The sequence below is a fragment of the Zonotrichia leucophrys genome, chromosome 1A (assembly GCF_028769735.1).
Source record: "Zonotrichia leucophrys gambelii isolate GWCS_2022_RI chromosome 1A, RI_Zleu_2.0, whole genome shotgun sequence".
Taxonomy (NCBI): Eukaryota; Metazoa; Chordata; class Aves; order Passeriformes; family Passerellidae; genus Zonotrichia; species Zonotrichia leucophrys.
Genome location: NC_088170.1, coordinates 25,530,702 through 25,552,501, shown reverse-complemented (window position 1 = coordinate 25,552,501; position 21,800 = coordinate 25,530,702). Strand labels below are relative to the sequence as shown.

The window sequence follows — 21,800 nt, the reverse complement described above, 5'->3', positions numbered from 1 at the left end:
CCAAAAAAAAGGAATATATATTCCATTTAAAGAAGTGCCTGTGTGTATGTATAAATTGCCATGATTTTGAAAAATTCACATAAAACTGGAAGAGTAATGAAAAAAAGTTATGGAAAACTTGTATGCAACGTCTCCTACAAAAGATGAAAAAGGATTCTTAAATTTCATAACACACACTGTATTCCTAAATGATTGAACAAATGGTAACGGCATATTTGGTTGTGTGAAGATGATTGAAAAGTCCCCAAAACCTTTCCATGATTTTCTTCAGCTTTGAGTAGAGCCTAAATATTTAGAGAACAGGGAAAAGCCTCAGGTATCACCCTATTCTTCCCTATTCAATTTGTTTAGGTCTCCTACCATTAATTCTTCTTCAAGAGCATAATACTGTAAAGTAGGTAAGATGATAAAACATCTATTACAAATCCTTAATAATAGAAGTTACATTCATATTGTATGAATTATCTCCAGATTCAGCAATTACACTGTTTTTACTAAACTACTGGACAAATAAAAGGGACAACACTCCTAAAAAAAAAAAAAAAAAAAAAAATTAAAATACAGGCTGGTTTGCATATGATCCAAGAAAAATGGCTTCAGATTTTCACATCCTTCAATTGTGCTTGAAATTTGTTGGAGAAAATATATCTGACCAAGAAGTTGGACCTACACAGTGGTATTCCTCAGGGTTTTGGTATTGGAACCAACTGTTTAATATCTTTGTCAATGGCATGGACAGTGGGATTGGGTGAATCTTCAGCATGTTTCCCTGTGACACCAAACTGGGTGGTGTGGCTGGTGTAATTAGAGCAAAGGGATGCCATCCAGAGGGACCTGGAAGGCTTGGGAGTTGGGGCTGTGCAAACCTCACCAAGTTCAACAAGGCCCAGTGCAAGGTCCTGTATGTGTGTACAAGCAAACACAGGCACAGCACAGACTGGGTGGAGAATGGATTGAGAACAGCCCTGAGGAGGACGTGGCAGTGTTGGTGGATGAGAAGCTTGACGTGACCTGTCAATGTGGGCTCACAGCCCAGAAATAGCCAACCATGTCCTGGGCTGCACCAAAAGAAATGTGGTCAGCAGGGCAAGGGAGGTGATTCTGTGGAGGAACCCAGGACATTCCTCTGACTGCTCTGGATGGCTCAAGACCCTGGCAGGGTGCTCAGAGACCTTGGCACAGAGTCAAAGACACCTGTGCCTTTGATTTTAACCCCAGTTACTAACTTTGTGTGAAGATTTACAAGCCACAAGAGTTTGAGTAGAAGGATAGTTAATTTGTCACAGGGTGAAAAAGTAGAATTTTGGGGGTTTAGAATGCGGGTTCAGGAGACAAGATGGAGGGATCTGGGTGTGTCCTGTCTTTCTTCTTCTTCTTGTCCTGCATCTTCTGCTGTGATGATGACACTTTTTGATTGGTTTAGAGTAGAGACAGACAATCTAACGTAGGTGATAGGTATTGGAAAAGTATTGTAAATAAAGTGCACATAGTTTTTAGTATATAAAGATAACACCACCCCAAGGGAGGTGGTCAGTGTGCTATGAACTGACTTGCCAGACAGACCTCAGCAGGTCAGAGAAAGAATGTATTAGATAAGAGAAAACAAACAACTTGGAAAACCAGAGCTGAGGAATCCCAGCTTCTTCTTCAACTGTGAATCTGGGAAAAAAGACTCTTTAATATCTTTGGAGCCACTTCAGCAATACAGAACTCGAGAATTCTGCCCCTCTACAAGGCTCTGGTGAGACTCTGCCTAGATTCCAGCTCTGGGATCCTCAACATGAAAAGGCCCTGGACCTGCTGGACAGTGTCCAGAGGAGGACACAGAGCTGAATCAGAGGGTTGGAGCACATCTCCTTTGAGGACAGAGAGTTGGTGTTGTTCAGCCTGGAGAAGAGAAGCTGCAGGGAGACTTCGTAGCAGCCTTCCAGTGCCTAAAGGGGGCTGACCAATAAGTGGCTATTTACAAGAGCATGTAGTGCTCGAGCAGGGGGAAAGGGCTTCAAACTCAGAGATAACAGTTTTAGATAAGATAATGGGAAAAAATTATTTATTATGAGTGTGGCGAGACACTGGAACAGGTTGCTCAGAGCAGTTGTGGATGCCCTGTCCCTGGAAGTGTTCAAGGCCTGGTTGGGAGGGGCTTTGATCAGCTTGGTCTAGTGAAAGGTGTCCCTGCTCATGGTAAAGGGTTTGGAGGTAGATGACCTCTAAGGTCCAACTCAAACCATTCTGATTCTGTGATTCATTCTGATTTAGTTGGATGTTGTTTGTATGAATTCACTTAGTAGTTAAAATGCCAGAAATCTACTATTCTTCTTAGTTGCAAGGATTTTTCAGAAACAATATTTGCCTTTTTCTGAGGCCCTTGTGACTCTATCCCATGCCCAAAGCACAATACTTTTCCAGTAGATTGCTGTGGAAATGAGCTTTGCTTCTAGTAACCAGTGACAGTGCTCAAACATGCAATTCTCAGTATGTCACTGAAGCAAGTCTATCTCTTCAGCAGCTGTCATGTGTAGTGAAATGTTTAGCTTTTTGTCAGTGTGCAACAGGGATCTGTCAGACATCTCGCTTCATTCAGCCACTGCCATCTATTCACTCACACTGACTGCAGAAAATGGGTGTTCACAATCACTGCTGAGAGGCAAATTGTGTTGTGAAATCTGGTAAGATTACCTTACCATAAGAACCTGACCCACTAATATACTTGAGAACAAGATTCAGTAGTACCCACACCAAGTGATTAATATGGGCTTAACGCTAGCAAGAGAAATGCTTATATAATTAATCACTCTCAGAAGGTTTTCCGATGACCTGTTTCAGTCAGGCAAAGTAATTCAGTTTTAAACTTAATACTGAAATATTTCCATCCAAAATAATGGCCAATTCATGCATTTTGAATATCCACTAATTTAAAGCTTCAACACATGCTATCAGATAAAGTCTAAAACAAATGATCCTTATAAAAGTCTCAGTGGACATGAATGAAATGAGTGCCAGTGTCCACTAGCAGAAATAAAGTCTAGCAGAAAAAATGATTGAAATAAAATAAATAGTGAGGTAATTACTGTCTTCAAATGTCCGTCCAAATGTTTTTCACTGGACATAACATTATATGCAATTATATTATATTTCTTTCTTATAAAGGTTGATATGACATAAACCTACAATTACATTATTGGAAATAAAGTAAATAAATGAATGTAACAAGTGACAGCACTGGTCAATGATAGGGATAAAAGATCTGAAGTCCTGGGATAAGCCCTGCTCTAGCGAAGTGATCTAGGATGGGTATTGTGCACAGTCTTGCTCCATATCCTACAGATCTTGGAAGAATATTAAGATGTGATGAGCCTTTACTCTTTCATTCTGTTCTCTTTACATGTTTGGCTTCCTACTATAAAATTTACTTACAGTCCCAGAGTCCTAACAGGCTTAGCGGTTACATTCAAGTGAAGAAGAACTAGTGAGGAATGTGCTCTCAGGGATAAAGTGGAGCACTGCCCATGGCAGCTTGTAGCCTCTCTGCAGCTGGGCCTGGCTATAGCACAGCATCCCCCAGAGTCTCCTCATGTATGAAAGAGAAAGTATTGCAGCCCCACAGCAGCTCTGGGTAACAGGAGGAAGCCTCCAGCTGGGGTGACCCCCTCAGGTCCTCTGCTGCTGGATTAGCAAAAATTGGGCAAAGCAGGAGACTTGGTCTTTTGGGGGGGTGCCACTAGTTTTGGTGTCAGTGCTATTCGTGTGATCAGCCTCTAACAAATTCACTTGATGCTTTGCAAGCCTCTGGAGCACACAGTCTAGGAGCAGTACTACCAAATTAGCAGAGAAATACAGATTAAAGTGGTTCTTTTTTTTTACTTTTGTAGGTGGCTTGTATTACATGTGTTTTACTGTCAGAAAAGAGCAATTTATCCTATTTCATGCTAAAGTAGGACAACCACTTTTTTCAGTTTAACTTTTCTAAATCAGATACTATACAGCTAATAGTGAATTTTTAATAAATACTGATTGAGTACCTAAAATTTAACTTCTTACATCCCTGGAGTAAATTTTCAACACGTACTGATTGAGCAAGACTCAATACTGGATCACTAGAGTAAATTCCATACCAGTATAATATTCTCTTCCACAATGTTACTGTAAGATGAAAGATGTTAAGTAAGGAATAAATATCTAAATAGGATCTTGGCACTTTTTAATGAGGTGTGTGCAACAATAATATGCTGTGGAGAGGTAACACCAGGTCTGTCCTCCCCTGTGTCAAAGGAGATGAACCAGTCTGTTCTAGCTGACGTAGGGACTGCAGCAGCTTTTGATGGGAAGCTGTGAATCCTCTCAGCTTTAGTAACCCAAAGTGGTTTGGATCCAAACTAAGCTTCCAGCAGGAGTAAATCAAAGAATGAGAGAGAGGCAGATGCTTTTCCTGATTTATTCATGCTACCTGAAGACAAGGAGGATGAATTGCCCTTGGATGTGCTTTTCTTTCTCCTTCGCTACGTAAGGAGTATTAAACGAGAAGTGTAGATCACCTACCAGACCTTTAGATGTCCAGCTGTGCTGTGTGCAATCAGGATCATAGCAATCATTCTGAGAGACCTCTTTCAAATTTAATTTCTCCCAGGCTAAGGTTGGAACTGGTTTTAGTTAATTTTTAAATATTGTTATAATTTAGTGGAAAACGCCATACATTTTTAAGCAAAGATTAACAGCATAATGTTTGTGCCTTTTCATTTAAGTCCTTGCCAAAATTTCAAAAAAGTTAATGAAATAATAACTCAGTAAGATTTGTTGTAATTCAGCTGCTATAGAAGTAGCATGTGCGTTGTGACAGCTCCATTAAAAAGTGCCAAACTGAGTCATTATGGTAATTACTACTATAAGCTAACTACCCTTCAGTTTAAGGACACATTTAAGGTTATTTAGGTCAAGCTAATAAAACACAAAAGTTGACTTTTGATGAAATTTTGGCTACATTAGTTAAAATGTTTTTAAACCGCTAAAATTAAAACATGTTGAAGTAGAAAATGGGCATTTTCTGTCTCTGCTTTTCCCTCAAATAAAATTTAGATATATTCATTCAGTTATTTGTTTTGCTCAGTAACAGACCATTTGAAGTGGTTTTACTGCAAGTGATTCTTTGACATTTTAATTTAAAAAATCTCAATAATTATAAGTATCCCTCAATGATCATACAGCATTGGTGGCCTTAGGCTTTCAACAGTCACCACCAAGTGGTCTTCTGCATCCACTGGTTCATATCAGTTGTTCTTCAGGGAGGCTGTGGGATTATATAAGTTAAAGTTAATGAAATATAAAATCAGAGCCCGATTAAATGTCCAATAGTCCTTTATCCCCCTCTCTCATTGGGGAAACAAATCCAAAGAGAAGTGCTGTCAAGAAGCGTTGTGAGCTAGCAGCAATCAAGTTCCTTGTAGGATTTCTCATGAGAGCAATTTCTAAAGGAACCTCAATGCGGTGCCTTTATGGCTGCTTTTGTGTTTTTTGTCCTAACTTCTCCTGGCAAAGTTTACCAACCAAAGTTCCAGGCAGAACTAGGATTTGTCCCTGTAGGTGTTGGTGGATGCTAGTATTTGTACCATGAAGGTCATAGGAAAGGATTTGTGCTGGTGGCCAGCACAAAGGAATTGCTGCTGGAGAGCAGAATTGAGAAGAAAAACATTAGAATAGGCATTTTGACAAGTTTTATTGAGGATGTCCAAACTTCTGTATTGAATTTATTTCTATTGCCCTTGTATTTTTTCTGAAAAGAAATAGAGTAACTTATAGACTCCTGGTTATGAATTTATTATGTACATGTATAGTTACAATGTAAGTAGGACTTTATGCTCAGTATACATGATATCTGCAATTGAACATATTTTGTGTCTTTGAGCTTGCAGGTACCAGTTCAGGCAGAGAAAAGGATCATTTATTGTGGTAAAAGTGGTATATATTGAGATTTTCTCCAATTCTGTGTGCTCCAGTTTGATCCTGGATGTACCTTGAGATGAGCTTCTGATTTGTAAGGCATGTTTAACCACCTCTGCAATAAGTCTTGTGCTGAGGTGAGGAGCCTGCAGGAATTCAGTTCTGTTCTGTTCATTCTTTGAAATTCTACAGCTCAGAATAAAATGAACTTCTGTCTAACATCACAGTTTTCAAACTGCCTTGTGCCAGAGGCTCTAAAAAAGTTCAATATCCCATCTTTCTTTTTCAGCCTTACAAGAACAATAAGCACAAGTTGACCTTAATGCCATGAACATTTTCAAACATTTACAACTTTTTTTTTAAACTAGAGCTGCTGTGTTCAATTAATGCAAGGTTTAGTGTGGCTGCTTCTTCTCCTAAAGCTAGAGGGAGGGCAAGCCTTGTTGAGTTATGGAATATTTGCATTGTCAAGGTGGTTAATGAAGCAAAGTGAAAATTTTCTAGGATAGAAATCCATTTTAATTTGGGTGAAATGTACATTTTTGAGTTGAGTCTGTGGTTAGAAACCATAATTATTTAGCCAGACTGCAAGGCCTAAGCTCAGTGAAGTTACTTCAGGTACGCATGCCTTTTTTGAGGAGAGCAATCTCTGCATGTGTCCAGTGCTGTAATAAACATGCCAGCTTTACAACTTTTACGAAGTTGTGGGGTTTTCTTCTTTTCTCCGCAAAACATTATGGAAAAGGTCTGTGTGTCATTAAAAAGTCAAAAACTATGCTCTGTTTTTTGTTGTTTGTTTGGGGTTTTTTTCTCCCTAAAAAAAACAAGCAAAAAACCCAAGCCAAAGCAATAAACAAAATCCTGATCAAATACAAAACCACCTACAGAAACCAAACAAAAACGCAAAGGAAACCCAAAAAAAACCCCCAAAACTTTGAGGACAGCTGATTATACTCTGTAGTTTGCATTAACAGCATTAATTTTTATTCTTATTTTTTTTATCAATACCTGGTATGTTTCTGTGCATTCAAATTACAAGTGAGCGTATCAGGAGTTTTATAGGCCTCCAAAGAATGTCTCTGCCAAAGAATGTTCTCTTTGAAATGTGCTAAGCTTTGTCTGCTATGTGGTCAGGACAAAGGTGAAGGAGGGAATCTTGCTGGACATCCTCCTTTTTTCTCAAGTCATTAAATCTTGTTTTCACTAACGGTAAGATCATTTCATGTAAATACAGCTTCTACCTGAAACCTATTTTGGATAAATTGATAACAGCAGGAAAACTTTTGCATCAGATTCTGTAGGTATGGGTAAGCCTTTAACATATATAAGGGATTTTTTTGGCGCAAATTATATGGTGGTTTTGAGCTATTAACAAATGTGCTAGCATTTGTTAAATTGTTGGATACATGGCGCTTAGCTGAAAGTGACAATATTACAAGGCAAATATGATGCCAAATATAAATATTCTGATGCAAAATTAAGAGCCAGCTACAAACACACACCACAGATATCTAAATACATTCAGGATTTTGAGTTTATTTTTGAGAACAGCAGTTTCCATTCCTCATTCTTTTCAAAGGCTGCCATTTAAATACCCTTGAGAGGAAATTACTGTTTTCTGTCATTCTCCTGCTCTGAAAGAAGGTGGTTGCAGCTACATACAGCTCTTGTGGCCTGTTCCCCTGTGGGGCCTCTAGCAAGGGGCAGGCTGTGGGCGCTGATTTAGAGCAACCCAGCTTCATCATCACAGGAGGAAAGGTTTTCAGCTCAGAAGTGCTGGCATTTTTCAAGGCCTTTCTGCATTCAGCAACAAAACGGTTGTTCTCCCTTGCCATTTCCAGAGTTTCTTGTCCTCTTGGCCCTCTGGTCTCTGATTTGTGGTTTGGTACTCTTGGCCATGTTAGGATTTAGGGGTGTGTGGTTCTGAGGAATGCTCAACCCTGACAACTTACTTTGCCTTGGGTTACTGTTACCAAGTATCCAGAGAATCAGACCTGTTGGTGGGCTTTTTGTTTTTTTTTGTTTTGTTTTGTTCTGTTTTGGTTTTGGATTTTGTTTTGAGGACGGTTTTTGGGGTTTTTTAATGGGGTTTTTTTTGTGGTTTTTTTTGGTGTCTTTTTTTGGTTTTTTTTGGTTTTTTTTTTTTTTTAATTTGTTTGCTTGTTTGTTTTTTGAGTTTTTTGTTGTTGTTGTTTTTGTTGTTTTCTTTTTCCTCAAGGTTATAGCTTGTGCTATATGTGTGCATTTCACTCTTTATTTGAGTTGATAGGCTCCTCTATAGAGTGCAGTGCCATAGGCTAAGGTCTGTTCAAAGTGACATTTTTCTGTTTTTCAGAGAACCTTTAGACTCCACACAGAGATCACAGACAACCTCTCCACTTATGGGTCTCTGCCTTGTTGTCTAGTCTGTAAACAGGCTGCTATTTGAAAAGACCAGAAAAAGCCCCAGCAAACAGACATGCTCTACCCTGTGTCCACAGACAGCTACTAATATATTTAAAATAATAAATTCTGAAGTGTCTTGCTGTTGTAAGAATATTTCATTCAATTATATAAAGAAACATCATTATAGATGGCAAAAATCACTCTGTTAAAAAAAAAAAATTCTCTATCATCAATTTCTGCTTTTGTGAGAGTGCCTAAATGATTGGTGCCTGCTTTCAATGACCAAATTGCTGGAGCTAAGTTATGCCCATATGAGAACAGCAATTTTTGAAACAGAATATTAAGTCAATTTAAAGAAACAGGTGGGCTTTCCTTTGAAAACAAGGAATGCTCTGATGTTCTCACATTTTCAAATATCAGATTTTTGTCATGTACTTTGAAAAGGGAAAGAAACGTCATGACCTCCAGAAATAGTGGTCTATTTAGGCTAAGGCTGAAAATCACAATGTTCCAGGAGTGGAAGATAATTAAACATCCATTAGTAAATATTGACGTTTACAGTCTTCCCTTGCACATAAATTTTTTTAGGCTTGACCCATATATTCTGATTATTTCCTGGACTCCTTTTTTCATGTCTTTTAAATTCTCAATCCTGGCCCAAAAACTTGCTCACAGTTTTCTGCTATGTATCAAGGCAATATTAAAAATTTCTGAGTAAACCTGGCCCCACTTTCTTCTTTATAGCAATCAAATCAATCTCAACAATTCCTGATCCTAGAGGGGTTTTGTCATGTTTTTTTAAGGAGACTAAAGTAGTAAGGAATACTTGAAACTTCATGTAAAGTAATGGCTAAAAGACTATACCTAATGGTTACAACTTATTTTTCATTAAGTTAAGCAACAAAGTATGAAAACCTTTCAGTACCCACATGTTAGTAGAATTACTCCATCTTCTAGAGATATAATTATTATCACAGCACCTCCTTCCCTCCACAATCTGGTACATTAGCAAGAGACTAAAACCACATATGCATTGCCAGTTGCTCTGCTGTTTGAAGGAAAGCTGCTCAGTTACCCAAATGGTCTTTCCCTTCAGAGCTTATTTGGTGCATTTGCTGCAAAAAGCTTGGTTTAATTGCCTTTCAATTACATCTAAAATCTTAATTTCTTTGTCATGCTTCTGGGCTTTGTTTCTGTGTGTCAAATTTTAGAAAACTAAAAGTCAAATCAGGAATCTAGGTCATTTCTTTTCAAGATACATTTTTAATATATACATTTAAAAGAAAGTGACCTTTGCTTGCTACATGAGGTATTCTTAGCTAGATTCATTGTCTCTGGGCAATTTAAAAAACACCCTTTGGAAAAGGATTGAAAGAACATTTGGAAAAGCAATGGACCATTTCTATAAATTTTTTCAGTTATTCAGAAGCTGACTTGAATGACATATGCATTTATGTGAAACCTCCTCAAAAAATTCATGAAAAGAGCAGAGCAGAACAAAGATGTTAATTTTACAATATTTGAAAAAAGTCAATTTCTATATACTGACAAGTTTCATTAAAAAATTGACATTTTCAACCAGCAATGTGAGTTTTAAAGAAAGGTTACAATTTTTCAACAGCTTTCTACATTAAAAACCTTATATATTATCTACATTATTTTAATTAGAATCTGAGAATCACTATTTTGTGTTTTATTAATAATAAAAAAATTCTAATTTTTCACACAAAACTAGTATATGAATAGCATATGAATTTTAGTCTCAGCTCTAAGTCCCTCAGCACATTGACACACTGTTCATAAAGTAGATCACCATTTGAAATCGTAATAATTTCATAATAATTGAGATGATAATAATTTGATTTAATGAAAAATAATAATTAAATCACCCTTTAACAAAGCATATTATTATACCTTTGATTTTTTCCTGTGAATTTGTATTCATTTGTAAAGGCATCTGTCTTTGCCAGAACACATATTTGTTGCTTAGCCAACTGTGAAAATGACAGACAGTGTTGAAAATCCATGTCAGGTCAAAAATGGTCTCTGCTTGGGATTTTGAGTATCAAGAGGTCCCTTTTATATATGTATCACTGCAGGACCAGCCTGAAATATTTGGACCATGTTAGAAGCTGTACAAACAGGGGACAGATAAATTCTTATTTCAGCATAATAAATCCAGATAGATAGATCCATTCTTCCATTTATCACTTCTTGACTGTGACTTCTGGTAGAAATTGACCCAGATGAACTTTATTTCATTATAAACTTGGACTTTTCATTCATCTATACATAATTTCTGCCTTTGCTACTTATTGTTAGGGGCAGATATTGGATGTTTTATAGGATTATCATACTGTTACAGAGCAGTTCCCAAATTTTTTCTTACAAGACTCTCATGCAGTGAGTGTTGACAAGCCCATGTCTTTGAAAGGTTTATCTTCCTGCTGGTTCAAGAAGATGTCTCTTGCCCTCCTAGTTGCACAGTGGTACCTGGCTGCCCTGTGAGGTCACTGTGACCCAAGCTGACTCTGGTCAAGTGACACTGAGCCACTTACAGCAGGATAACATTCAGGCTGAGATCTGTAATCTCTCTAAATTTGTTTCCTTTGTTACTGGCAGCCATGTGAGCTTACCTGAAATCACCATCCTGACTGGGTTTGCTTGAAGTCCACAAATTCCATTCACTTCCTCTTTGAGACATAAAACAAGTTCAGATAAGAAGTGAGAACACTTTTGCCTGAATCTGCTATCCCAGAACAATATATCCTCAGTCCTTAGCTCTGTGTTTGCACTGAATTCGCTGTGGATTGCATGGACCACCACACAGAGGAGATAAGAACCTGCATTAATCTTATGACTGTGTTTGCTGGTTCTCACCTGTGCTGAGACCAGGCAGCAGCTGCTGAATTTGCTTCCAAGCCTTGTTTTCTGATTCCAAACTTAAGAGTGGGCTCCAGGTGGCAGCACGGACACCGTTTCCAGAGCCGGCAGAACGGTTTGGCAGGGAAAGGTTTCAAATTATTTAGTCTTTCTGGTTCCCAGATGAAACTTGCAATAAAATCACTGCTGAAGTTTAAGTTTAAAAACTCTTTTTAGAGGTTTTCTTAGTTTGTATTATTCTCAGAATAATTCTGTGGCAACTTTCATTTCTCAAAAGCACATTTTCTCAGTGAAATTCTGTAGTTACTATGAGCTAAACATTGAGATAAAGGTATTGTGAAAATTTTCCATGTAATTCAGAAAATGAATGGTTTAAAGCAATTTTTTTTAAAAAAAAGACTATTTGGGTTAAATCATATCTGGTTCTGGGGTTTTTTTCCCCCCAGAAAGTTCTAATCATCTTTCTGTGAAATACAGGAGACCTGCTCATTCCAGAAACACAAGATTGGCAGAGAATCCCTGGGTTCTGAAACCCTCCATCTGCAGCTTCAGGTACAATTACATACATGTCCTTAAAACAGCCCACACTGTTGAGTCATGAAAGAGCCCTGGACATTAATTGTGGGGATATGACATTCCCAGCTTCAGACACAGAGCAAAGGTCTGAATCATGTTCAGATTCATGGGGATTAGGAAAGAATGACCAAAGGAAAAAACAGCAAGGCAGTAATATAAAGTGTATAAATATGGTAATCAGAGGAAAAACTGCTGATAATGGCCGCTTGTTACATACAAAAGACACCTGTAAGGTTACAGGCTTTAGCAATGTTTTTAACACACTGAGAAAGGAGCTCAGCATTTCAAATTCTTGTGCATATTGATTTGAACTCTACATGGTCTCATTCCTGATCATAAGTCTGCTTTTGACATGGTATTGACTCTCTTTCAAGCACTCTGCAGGAATCTGCTCCTCCCTGAGGCAGAATTTGCGCTAAATACCTCGTCACATCTCCTTGCTATTGCCACAAGATAGCTCAGAGACAGAAACTCACATTTTCCCAAGTGTGCCTGTTCTTTCTCTCTATATGGATATAAAATCTGGATGATTAATTATTGAAATTCTTTTCATTGCTATGACATTGCTATGTCACCTCTTTTTTGTTCCTGTTAGCATTAGGAGAGACACATTTCATACAGTTTTACACACACAAAGTAAAATGTGTTACATAAAATTCAGGAAAGCTTTTATGTACATTTAGAAGAAGCAAGCAACTCAGCTCTCTTTTCAGTTACAGAGAGAACCAAGTAGAGAAGTGTGTCTGCTGAGAGAAAACTTTACATACTAGAAGGCAGAAGAAATAATCTTTCCTTGGTAAAAGACTTTAAAAGCAGTATTAAAAAATGAAGAGATTAAGTTAACAATACTGATTTTCCTATTAGCAACTCAATTCCCAGCTCCTAGTTCCAGGTGTTATGATGCCACAGAATATATTTTTCTACAAAATAAATAATAGAGATATGAAATCCTTGGAATTTCAGTTTGGTTTTTTTTTTCCAGGGTAAGTAGTATTAAATCAGCCATCATGGGAGTTGAAAATATGAACGTTAGACACAGCTAGTTTGAGGTTTTTTTCAGAAAGATGCAATTTGCAGTCAAGTAGCCCTTGAATCAGGTTCATTAAATGAATCCATGCTCTATTCACTCATTAAACAAATTAATGTGCTCTGTTTCACATATTGGAGCTTTGCCTGTTTCTATTTGGGGTGGCCCATTGTGAGGGCTGTTTTCTGATCTGCTTCATGCATCATTATGGGCTTTTTTTACCTTCCATCCCCCAGAAGATGTATCTGGGTTTCTTCTGACTCTTGCAGATCTCTCCCCATGGAGAACTTTCTCTCTCTCTGCTCTCTCTCAGGATTAGTACTCAAATAAGGCCTAGGAAACAGACTCCAATGCTTTATCATCTGACTTGGTGATATCAAAACTGCTTTTGGCTTTAGTAAGCAGATTTCCTGAACCAGAGCTCAAAGACTAAGCTTTATATCTTAATTCTGAAACCTTTCATTAACTAACTTCATGGATGTGCAAATGAACTAATTTTTATTGCTAGCAGAGCAGAATAAGTAATAAAAATTTGCTTTTCTGTGCATGCATGCTCCCAGAGCCTTTCCATGCTCAGTTCCAACAAAGAATCCCCAAAATGCAAAAGTCAAACCTTTCTTTTGAAAATAAGTTTCTTGCTGTTTCTCTCACTTGGGTTTCAAGCATTTTGAATAGATGCTATATTCTTGCAGCAGTTTTGGTGTGAATTCTAATCAAACCCCATACATAATTTGAGTGAAACACATGAGTTGAGGGCTCTTTGAAATGCTGCAATGACAATTGGGCAGAATGAAGGACAAAAAATCAATGAAAGGAAAGTATTAAGTCCTATTAAAGATTTGACATAAATATAGCCTAATTTCCTGCATTTCTGCTAAACTAGTCATCTGTCTTACCCACATCAGTAATTTTGCATGGGTTACAAGCAAAGCTCTTTGGATTATTATCAGCAAAATGCTCTTTCTCTTTTTGGATTGCAATGAAGTCAGAGACAACAAGGAAGAAAATATATTTTAAAAGCTTTAAGATTGTCTTTGCACTCCAGAGCCTTGGGGAGCTGATTATTGTCCTGTTTCTTGTGTTTCAGGAAAGGCACTGCTAGCAGTGGCTTAGAACTGAGGATTCTTGGGACCAGCTGAAGGACTCTTCTAATGAGCATGTCCGAGTATGCACCTTGTGCTGTCCCTGCTCCCATGTCCTTGCTCTCCAACAGCCAGGGCACCAGAAAATCCCTGCTGCACTCAATCAAAACCCACCAAGCAGCTGGTGATAAGTGACAGCTAAAACAACAGAAAATGATCAAGAGCATGGGTAAAACAGCGCTTTTGATCAACCTCGTTTTTAGTAAAGGAAGATAAGAGATTGTGGCTGGATTTGGATGTAGATAATTGCAGAGGTGTTAAAAATAACTACACATGTTTGAGTCATTTTGAAGTAGCAATTTCCCAGATGTATACAGAAGAACAATTAGCTTGCACAAAATGACTGTAAGTCATTCTGGTTTGTGGTAGCAGGGCATCAGCAACTGTGGGAAGGCAACAGTTAAAACCAGATTTGTCAAGGAGGGAATTTTCACTCAAAGTGATTTTGCAGCTGGTAATGCTAAGAATGCTGGTGTGGGAAAACTCCCATTCTTATGCCTGGAATTGTTCATCCTCTGCCTGTTTTGAGAAGCAGAATTCCTGTGCAGAGATAATACACTCACAGACATGCTTGAGCCTCCTGCTGGAGGCTCAAAAAGCACAGCCTTTTGAAACCCATAAACCGTGTGTGCCTAAAGCCCTTTGGTATATTGGGACAGGCAGAGGAGGCCCTTTCACCCCCCACAGTCACTAGGAAGAACGAAGCCTAAGGAAGCCTGTGTCCCTGTGTGTCTCTGTGGCCCAGTGTTGTTAGTGAAGTTATGAAATAAATCTACTCTTAGCATCTCAGCTGTGGCTTGGTGGTCACATTGTTTGTGTCGACTCACATGGTGACCTAAGAAATTGTACCAGCTTTGTCTTCCTAAGGGGATCAAAAGTGAAATCAGCCCAGTTTCCTTATGTTGTAAAGACAGATTATGTGGATATATCTGCCGTGCTGTAATTTGTATCCCACAAATGGCCAACCACTCTGAAATTTCTAAAGGGAGTGCTGAATATTGCATGGTCATTGACCAGAAGAAAAATGAGCTAACTTTTTCAAAAGCTAAATGTCTGTGAGTTACTGCCTTGCTACATAGACATGATTGTCCTGGGCAAAAATATCTGGGTGCCTGCTCTTGCTTTGAGCCAAACGTCAGGGAAAACACATTTTGTACATCTCATGTACAAGCCCATGGTTAACAACCACAGTCAGGATGCTGACAGCTCCCTGGGGCTAGGGGTTATGGGGGCTCAGTCCTGAGGCTGCTTAAATAAGACCCCCACCAAAAGAAAAATTTCTTCAACGTGGGAATGGTATATTCAAAATGAAAACTGTGTTTTCAAGTATTAAGAAGGAAGACTGGAGTTGAAAGAACAGGAGAAGCCAAGCAGTTGCTCTTTTTGTGTTATGTACAGATAACAGGGTTTTGTCATTTTTTTTTTTTTCTGAACTCACTAATATTAATCATAGAATGTTTTGGGATGGAAAGGAGCTTAAAAATCATCTGATTCCAACCCACCAGCCATGGATCCACTATGCCACAACTTCCACAGATTGCTCAGAGTCTAATCCAAGCTGGCCTTGAACACTGACAGGGATAGGTCATCTGCTACAGCTCTGGGCAACCTATTTACGTGTTTCACCACTCTCCCAGTAAAGAATTTCTTCATAGCTTCTCATCTAAACCTAATCTCAGTTTGAAACCATTCTACCTTGTGTTATCACTATATGCTCTTGTAAATTGGCTCTCTCTGTCTTTCTTGCACTGGAAGACCACAATTAGATCACTTCAAGATCTTCTCCATTCTAGGCAGAATAATCCCAATTCTCTCAGCTTTTCCTCAGAGGAGAGGTGATCCATCCCTCTAATAATTTTAGTGTCCCTTCTCTGGACTCAATCTAATATGTTCATGTCCTTCCTGTGCTGGGTCCCCAGAGCTGGATGCAGCTCTCCAGGTGGGATCTCACCAAAGCAGAGGAGCAGAATCCCCTCCTTTGCCCTGCTGGCCACACTGCTTTGGATGCAGCCCAGGATGCAATTGGCTTTCTGGGCTGTAAGCGCACCTTGCCACCTTGTGTCCAACCTCTGATCCACCGTCACCCCCAAGCCCTTCTCATTAGGTCTGCAATGCATCTATTCATCCTCAGCCTGTGTTGACACCAGGGATTGCCCTGATCCTGATGAAGCACCTTGCACTCAGTCTTGTTCCATGTCATGAATTTTCCATGGGCTCATTTCTCAAGCTTGTCCAGGTCCCTCTGGATTGCATCCCGTCCTTCAGGTGTATCAGCAACCCCACTCAGCTTGGTGTCATCTGCAAATTTGCTAAGGGTGCAATCTATCCCTAAATCTATATTATTAATTAAGGTATTAAATAGCAATGGTCCCAAATACAGACCCCTGAGGGGAACCAGTTGTCATGGATGTCCATCAAGACTTTGAGCCATTGACAACTATGTAACCATTCAATCAATTCGTTATCCTCTAAAGACCCATCGAATCCATCTCTCTTCAATTTAGAGAAAGATGATGTGAGGGATTGTTTCAGTCTTTACAGAAGTCCATATACATGACATCTGTAGCCATTCCCTTGTCCACAGGCATAGTCACTCCATCATAGAAGGCAGGATTTGCCTTTGGTGAAGCTGTGCTGCCCGTCTTGCTTCACCTCCCTGTTCTCCATGTGCCTTGGCATAGCTTCTAGAAAGATCTGTTCCATGATCTTGTCAGCCACAGAGTTGAGGCTGACAGGGCAGGAGTTCCCAGAATCTGCTGTGCTCTGTGCAGCTCTGTGTAGCACCTTGCTGTTTGTGTTCTTTGCACTCATGCTTACATTTTTACTAATAGTAACAGAAGCAAATATATTATTTATTATGCAATTATATTAAATTAAATTAATTATTAATTAGATTATATTATTAAGTAAAGACAAAAGACATTTCACTACACAGAGCCTTAAGTATTTACAATTACTTAAAAATTGTAAATATAGTAGCAGGACAAAATTTTTCCTGCTTTTCTGCTCAAGTTTTTTTTGTTACAGGATTTCATATTCTATATTTATATTCAGTGACAGCAAAATTTCCCTTAATATTACTGGGAAAATAGAGTAAAACTTGGCCACTGGGTAAAAATTAATCCCCCAATTTCCCCTCCCATATTTATCAATAAGGAAAAAATGTAACTCTTGGCCTCTTGATGCTTGCTGCTTTGATTCTTCTGACTCTGATTCAGCTGTTGCTGCTGGGAGGAGGCATTGCAAATGCTTTGACTGCAAGGGAGATTGTGAGGTTCAGATTCTGAACATTAGACTGAATCAGCGTTCTAATTATAATAGCTTTTAGGGTTTTTGTAGAAGTGCATTAGTCTGTGCAAGTATTGTAGGTGAAATATTGTGACATTAACTGGCAACTCTATTCACACTGAAAGTTATTTATTGCAGTAGTAAAATTTAAAGAAATTATATGATTACATATAACCAAAAATTATCATACCCCTGTGGTTCTGACTTTCTGGTTACATCCTGTGGCTTGAAGCCTCCCAGGTGTGTGATTATTTAATAGGGATCAATTGCCTTACTGATTCAGCACCATATGTCAAATTGCAAAGGAAAAAACAATGAACAGAAGAGTTTATGCCTACAAGGGAAGTTACATGTTTACATACTTCAACTCCTTCTTATATTTATTGAAATATTTAAGATTTGGAATTGCAATATAAACTTTCTTCTGAGACCTTCTGTTTCTCCAAATGATTTAAAGAGCACAAAATGAGGTTTCCAATGCCTTATAGTTTTAGTGGCAGTACTTTCAGTTTGTGTCAACTCCAGATAATTGCTAAGCAGATTTCTTTTTTTTTTTTTTTTGGTGCCTAAGTGTTCATTTTTATAAATTAATATTACAGATCCATGTCTTAAAAATCTAGCTCAAAACCTCTAAACCAAAGTTATAGAAAGAAGTAAAAGCTGTTTTGATGTCTCACGTGCTGGAAATTCTATTCCCCATGAATAAATTAATTTTACAATTGGATCTGTTAATTAATAATAATTTCTCCAGGATGCTCACACATTGTAAGAAATTCTTCTAGTCTTGTTTTTCCCCAAATCCATTATATTATTTCTCCTGTACACCACAGACAAGAGGGGGATCATTTAAGTATGGAAGGGACTAGACAGGTGCCAGTGGTGGTAGATCGTGACTGAATAATCTCAGAAACACAGAAAAGAAAAATGGGAAAGGCTATGCCCAATGCCACTGAATGTCTTCACAGGGAAAAAGGGTCATAATCATGAGAGTGCCACGGTTTCTTTTTGGTGCCAACCATGCTTTGAGTCTTTCTGCAAAACAGAATATCTGACATAGAAGCCATTGGTAAATATTTAAAAGTGGACATCCAGAATTCAGGGATGTTTTTAAAATCTTAATATACTTGTAAAATGGGGAATGAATATTAACCTGTCATTTCACAAAATATGATAATGATTATTTTATGTAGCATTCACATAATATAATTAAAAGTGCCAAATAGAAAAACCATGAGGAAATCAATATTTATGTCCTCAGAGAATGACATGAATTGAGCAAATTAAAGTAAAGCATGGGACTGCTCAGTGAAAACTGGCTGTAAAACCCAATGTTGAGTGAGTGCTCATTAACTGAGCACCTTTCATTGCATGTAAATGAAGAAAATTTTCCAGAAAAATGTAAACATAAAAGGTTCTCAGCAGACTCTTCAGTCTCCCCCTGTCCTTCTCAGGGCAGTGAAATGGATCAAGTTGGCAGAAGGCACAGCAGGAAAAGTAAGAGGTCTGTAGAGATTCAATTCTGAATCTTCCTCTTTCTTCTACACTTCTCTGTTCTAGTTACTGAGACTGAATTATATTTGCAGAGATAATTTAAATCCTTCCATTTAATAGTTATTAATTTATTGAATTTGTGTTCTCAATAATGCAGTATGTGCGTGTACTATATTATTATAGTGTAAATATCTGCAGTGAACTGAGCAGAAGTTCATAACCAAATTTTCATACAAAATTAATCATGTTATCTTCATTAAATTCTAAAGCTGTGTAATCTCTTCCTTCAAAAAAGAATGAAGACAGACTCTTCACAGTACAGTCTGTGTAATTTGTGGGCCCCTACTTTCCATTGTGACAATATCAACTGGTTTTCTACTACATTGCTTCGTATTTTGGGAATTTATTGCCCTTGCTGGTGAACGCCCCTTCTACTATTTGACGTACCAGTTCTCAAAGGAACTGGAGAAGTGAAACAACCATGAATATATGGTGCAATGCAAAAAGAAAAGGAGAAAAATATTTCCCCCCAAACCAAGAGAAAAAGATAGGGAAGAGAGAAAACTTCTCTTGGTGAGATACTCTGCCAACAATACTAATCTTAAGGGCCTTTTCTCCAGTTCTACAGCAAAAGCACAATGGTGCAACATATATGAGCCTTCTCAAATCAATCAGGGACATATTCTATAGCATCACGTTGGAAAATCAATTTAGCTGTGAGACTTTCACATGACACCTTTTCCCAGCAATACCGTATGGTTTTATATATGTATTTTTTAATTAGAAGTGAATTGGAAGTGATCAGGCATTCTTTGGTCACCATTATGACTAAATTAATTTTTATAGCCTATTTAACTTAGTTTAATTACCCTTCCCTTCTTTTATCCATGATCCTCCACTTCTGCCCCTAAATTAGACCAGGGCAGTACCCAAGGCCTGTGCTGGAATAAGAAAGGAAAAAACCCAAATGGAATCCATTAGCCTAGATAGAATTTTTTCTTCTCTTTCACCTAAAAGTGACCATTATTGTTACTAGTAGAAGCATTAGAGTAGAGCAGTGATTGTTACTGACATTAATGTTTTGGGAAATAATTTCAACATGTCTTTACGCAAACTCATGTTTTCAAACTTGGTTCATAGCTAATGTTTACTTCACACTACTTGACTGTCATCAAGACAAATGCACAGCTAGCCGAGAAAATTGAATAAGGATGAAGAGAAACACACTGTAATGCTGTTCTATGCTATAAGCTGGAATTAACTGAAAGCTGAAAATATCTGATACCGTTTATAAATGTACTTTTTTCTGCCCCACAGTTTAGATTCCCTCTGTATAGCCCTAACCTTAGAGAATAAATACATGGTGCAACAGGTGTTTAATAGGCAAAAATTTACTTAAGGGTTCTTAACCCCAGGCAGAGGTAAGCTAATGCAGTTGTGTTTTGTGCAATGAACTGTGTGAAATAACGTCCCATGGTTCAAGAAGTGGTTACATGTGGGCAATTCCTGTGAGTAATATATAGCTAAATCATGGCCATTTATTTGTTTCCTTAGAAATATAGATTTTGAGCCTGCCTACCTGATAACCAGCATAAATCAGGTAAAAATTCTTGGCATTGCATATTCATGAATTGTCAAAGTGATAAGAATATCTGAATGGTGATAAGAATAATATAAAGAGTCCTTTTTTTAGTAATAATAGGGTGATCTTAGGTCATATAATGGCTATATCTCTGAGTTACTTTGTTCAGGCATCTTTATCCATGTGTAAAGAGACTACACAAGCAGGGTAGATACTGCTTAGAAACAATGATTATTAGCTAAAAAGCACAATTGCTAACTGGGATTAGCAAGCAACAGAAAATATTATTATGCTTATCAGAGTTTTACTGCAAGTCAGTCATCTGTCAGGAGAGGAAGGTTTAGACTCCCTTGCCTCCTCGAGCTGCTCTTCAATGCTCCTAATTTGCCGTCATCTCCCAAGTATATGTATTTTCCTTTACAATTTTATACTTTGCCTTTTTGGTGCTTATTTGAAAAATTTGTGGTGATAATAGAACAATTTTCCACAATTCTCCACAATTTCACAGCACAATTTCTCCACAATTTTCACAGAATCACAGGATAAGTAGAGCTGGAAGGGACCCACAAGTATCATCGAGTCCAACTCAGCCCTGCAGAGCAGTTTTAAACGCTCCTTGAAGTCAGGCTTGGTGCTATGACCACTTCCTGGGGAGTCTGGTCCAGTGTCCAACCACCCTCTGAGTCAAGAACCTTTCTCTAATATCCAACCTAAGCCTCCCCCAACACAACTTCAGGCCATTCCCTCGGGTCCTGTCACTGGCCACCACAGGGAAGAGATCAGTGCCAGCTCCTCGTCTTCCCCTCGTGAGGATGTTGAAGACCACAATGAGGTCTCCCCTCAGTCTCCTCTTCTCCAGACTGAACTGACCGAGTGACCCCAGCTGCTTCTCATGCAGCTTCCCCTCAAGGCCCTTCACCATCTTTGTTGCCCTCCTCTGGACACTCTCTAATAATTTGTTATCTTCCTTATATTGCAGTAAACAAAACTGCACACAATATTTGAAGTGAGGCTGCACCAATGCAGAGTCAAGTGGGACAATTATTTTATTTTTACCTTTTTTAGTGTGCATGTCTCTGCTTCGTATGCTATTTCACAGGTCTTTCTCTTAATTTAGCAGTGTCCTTTAGCAGTATGAGATAAGGTTAGATGGCTTGGGCATATGAGAGCTGTAACTTGCTCCTGAGCTGTAGATAGTGAAGAGTATGTATCTCATAGGGCTAAATAAGATTGACAGAAGTACAACAAAATTATTCTACTAAAACCTCCCTTCTTTGGAAATTGAGGTCTGGATTGCATGTCAGCTATGTTGGAAAATAAAACTTCTAGTTGTTATGGAAACTATTTGGGAATGCTTCATGACAGTTGTCTGAATGCAGACTCTTATACCAGTGCATGAAAAGTCTAGAAAATTCTTCCTGACAAAATAGGTGTAACTTCACCAATTTTTCCCCCCTTATCTCATTTTTTTCTCTGGGAAATGAACACTTTG

At 38.3% G+C, this 21,800-nt stretch overlaps 1 long non-coding RNA gene across 3 annotated transcripts; it reads left to right on the top strand.

Moving 5' to 3' along the window:
- Positions 1-11,128: 11,128 nt before the first annotated feature.
- Positions 11,129-15,251, top strand: LOC135457028 (uncharacterized). Of its 3 annotated transcripts, none has more exons than XR_010442645.1 (3): positions 11,129-11,317; positions 11,680-11,754; positions 13,893-15,251. It is a non-coding gene; the product is annotated as an uncharacterized LOC135457028 (long non-coding RNA). The 3 variants fall into 3 exon arrangements; XR_010442646.1 differs by having other exon boundaries at positions 11,289-11,332; positions 13,893-15,114; XR_010442647.1 differs by having other exon boundaries at positions 11,290-11,533; positions 13,893-15,114.
- Positions 15,252-21,800: the final 6,549 nt, after the last annotated feature.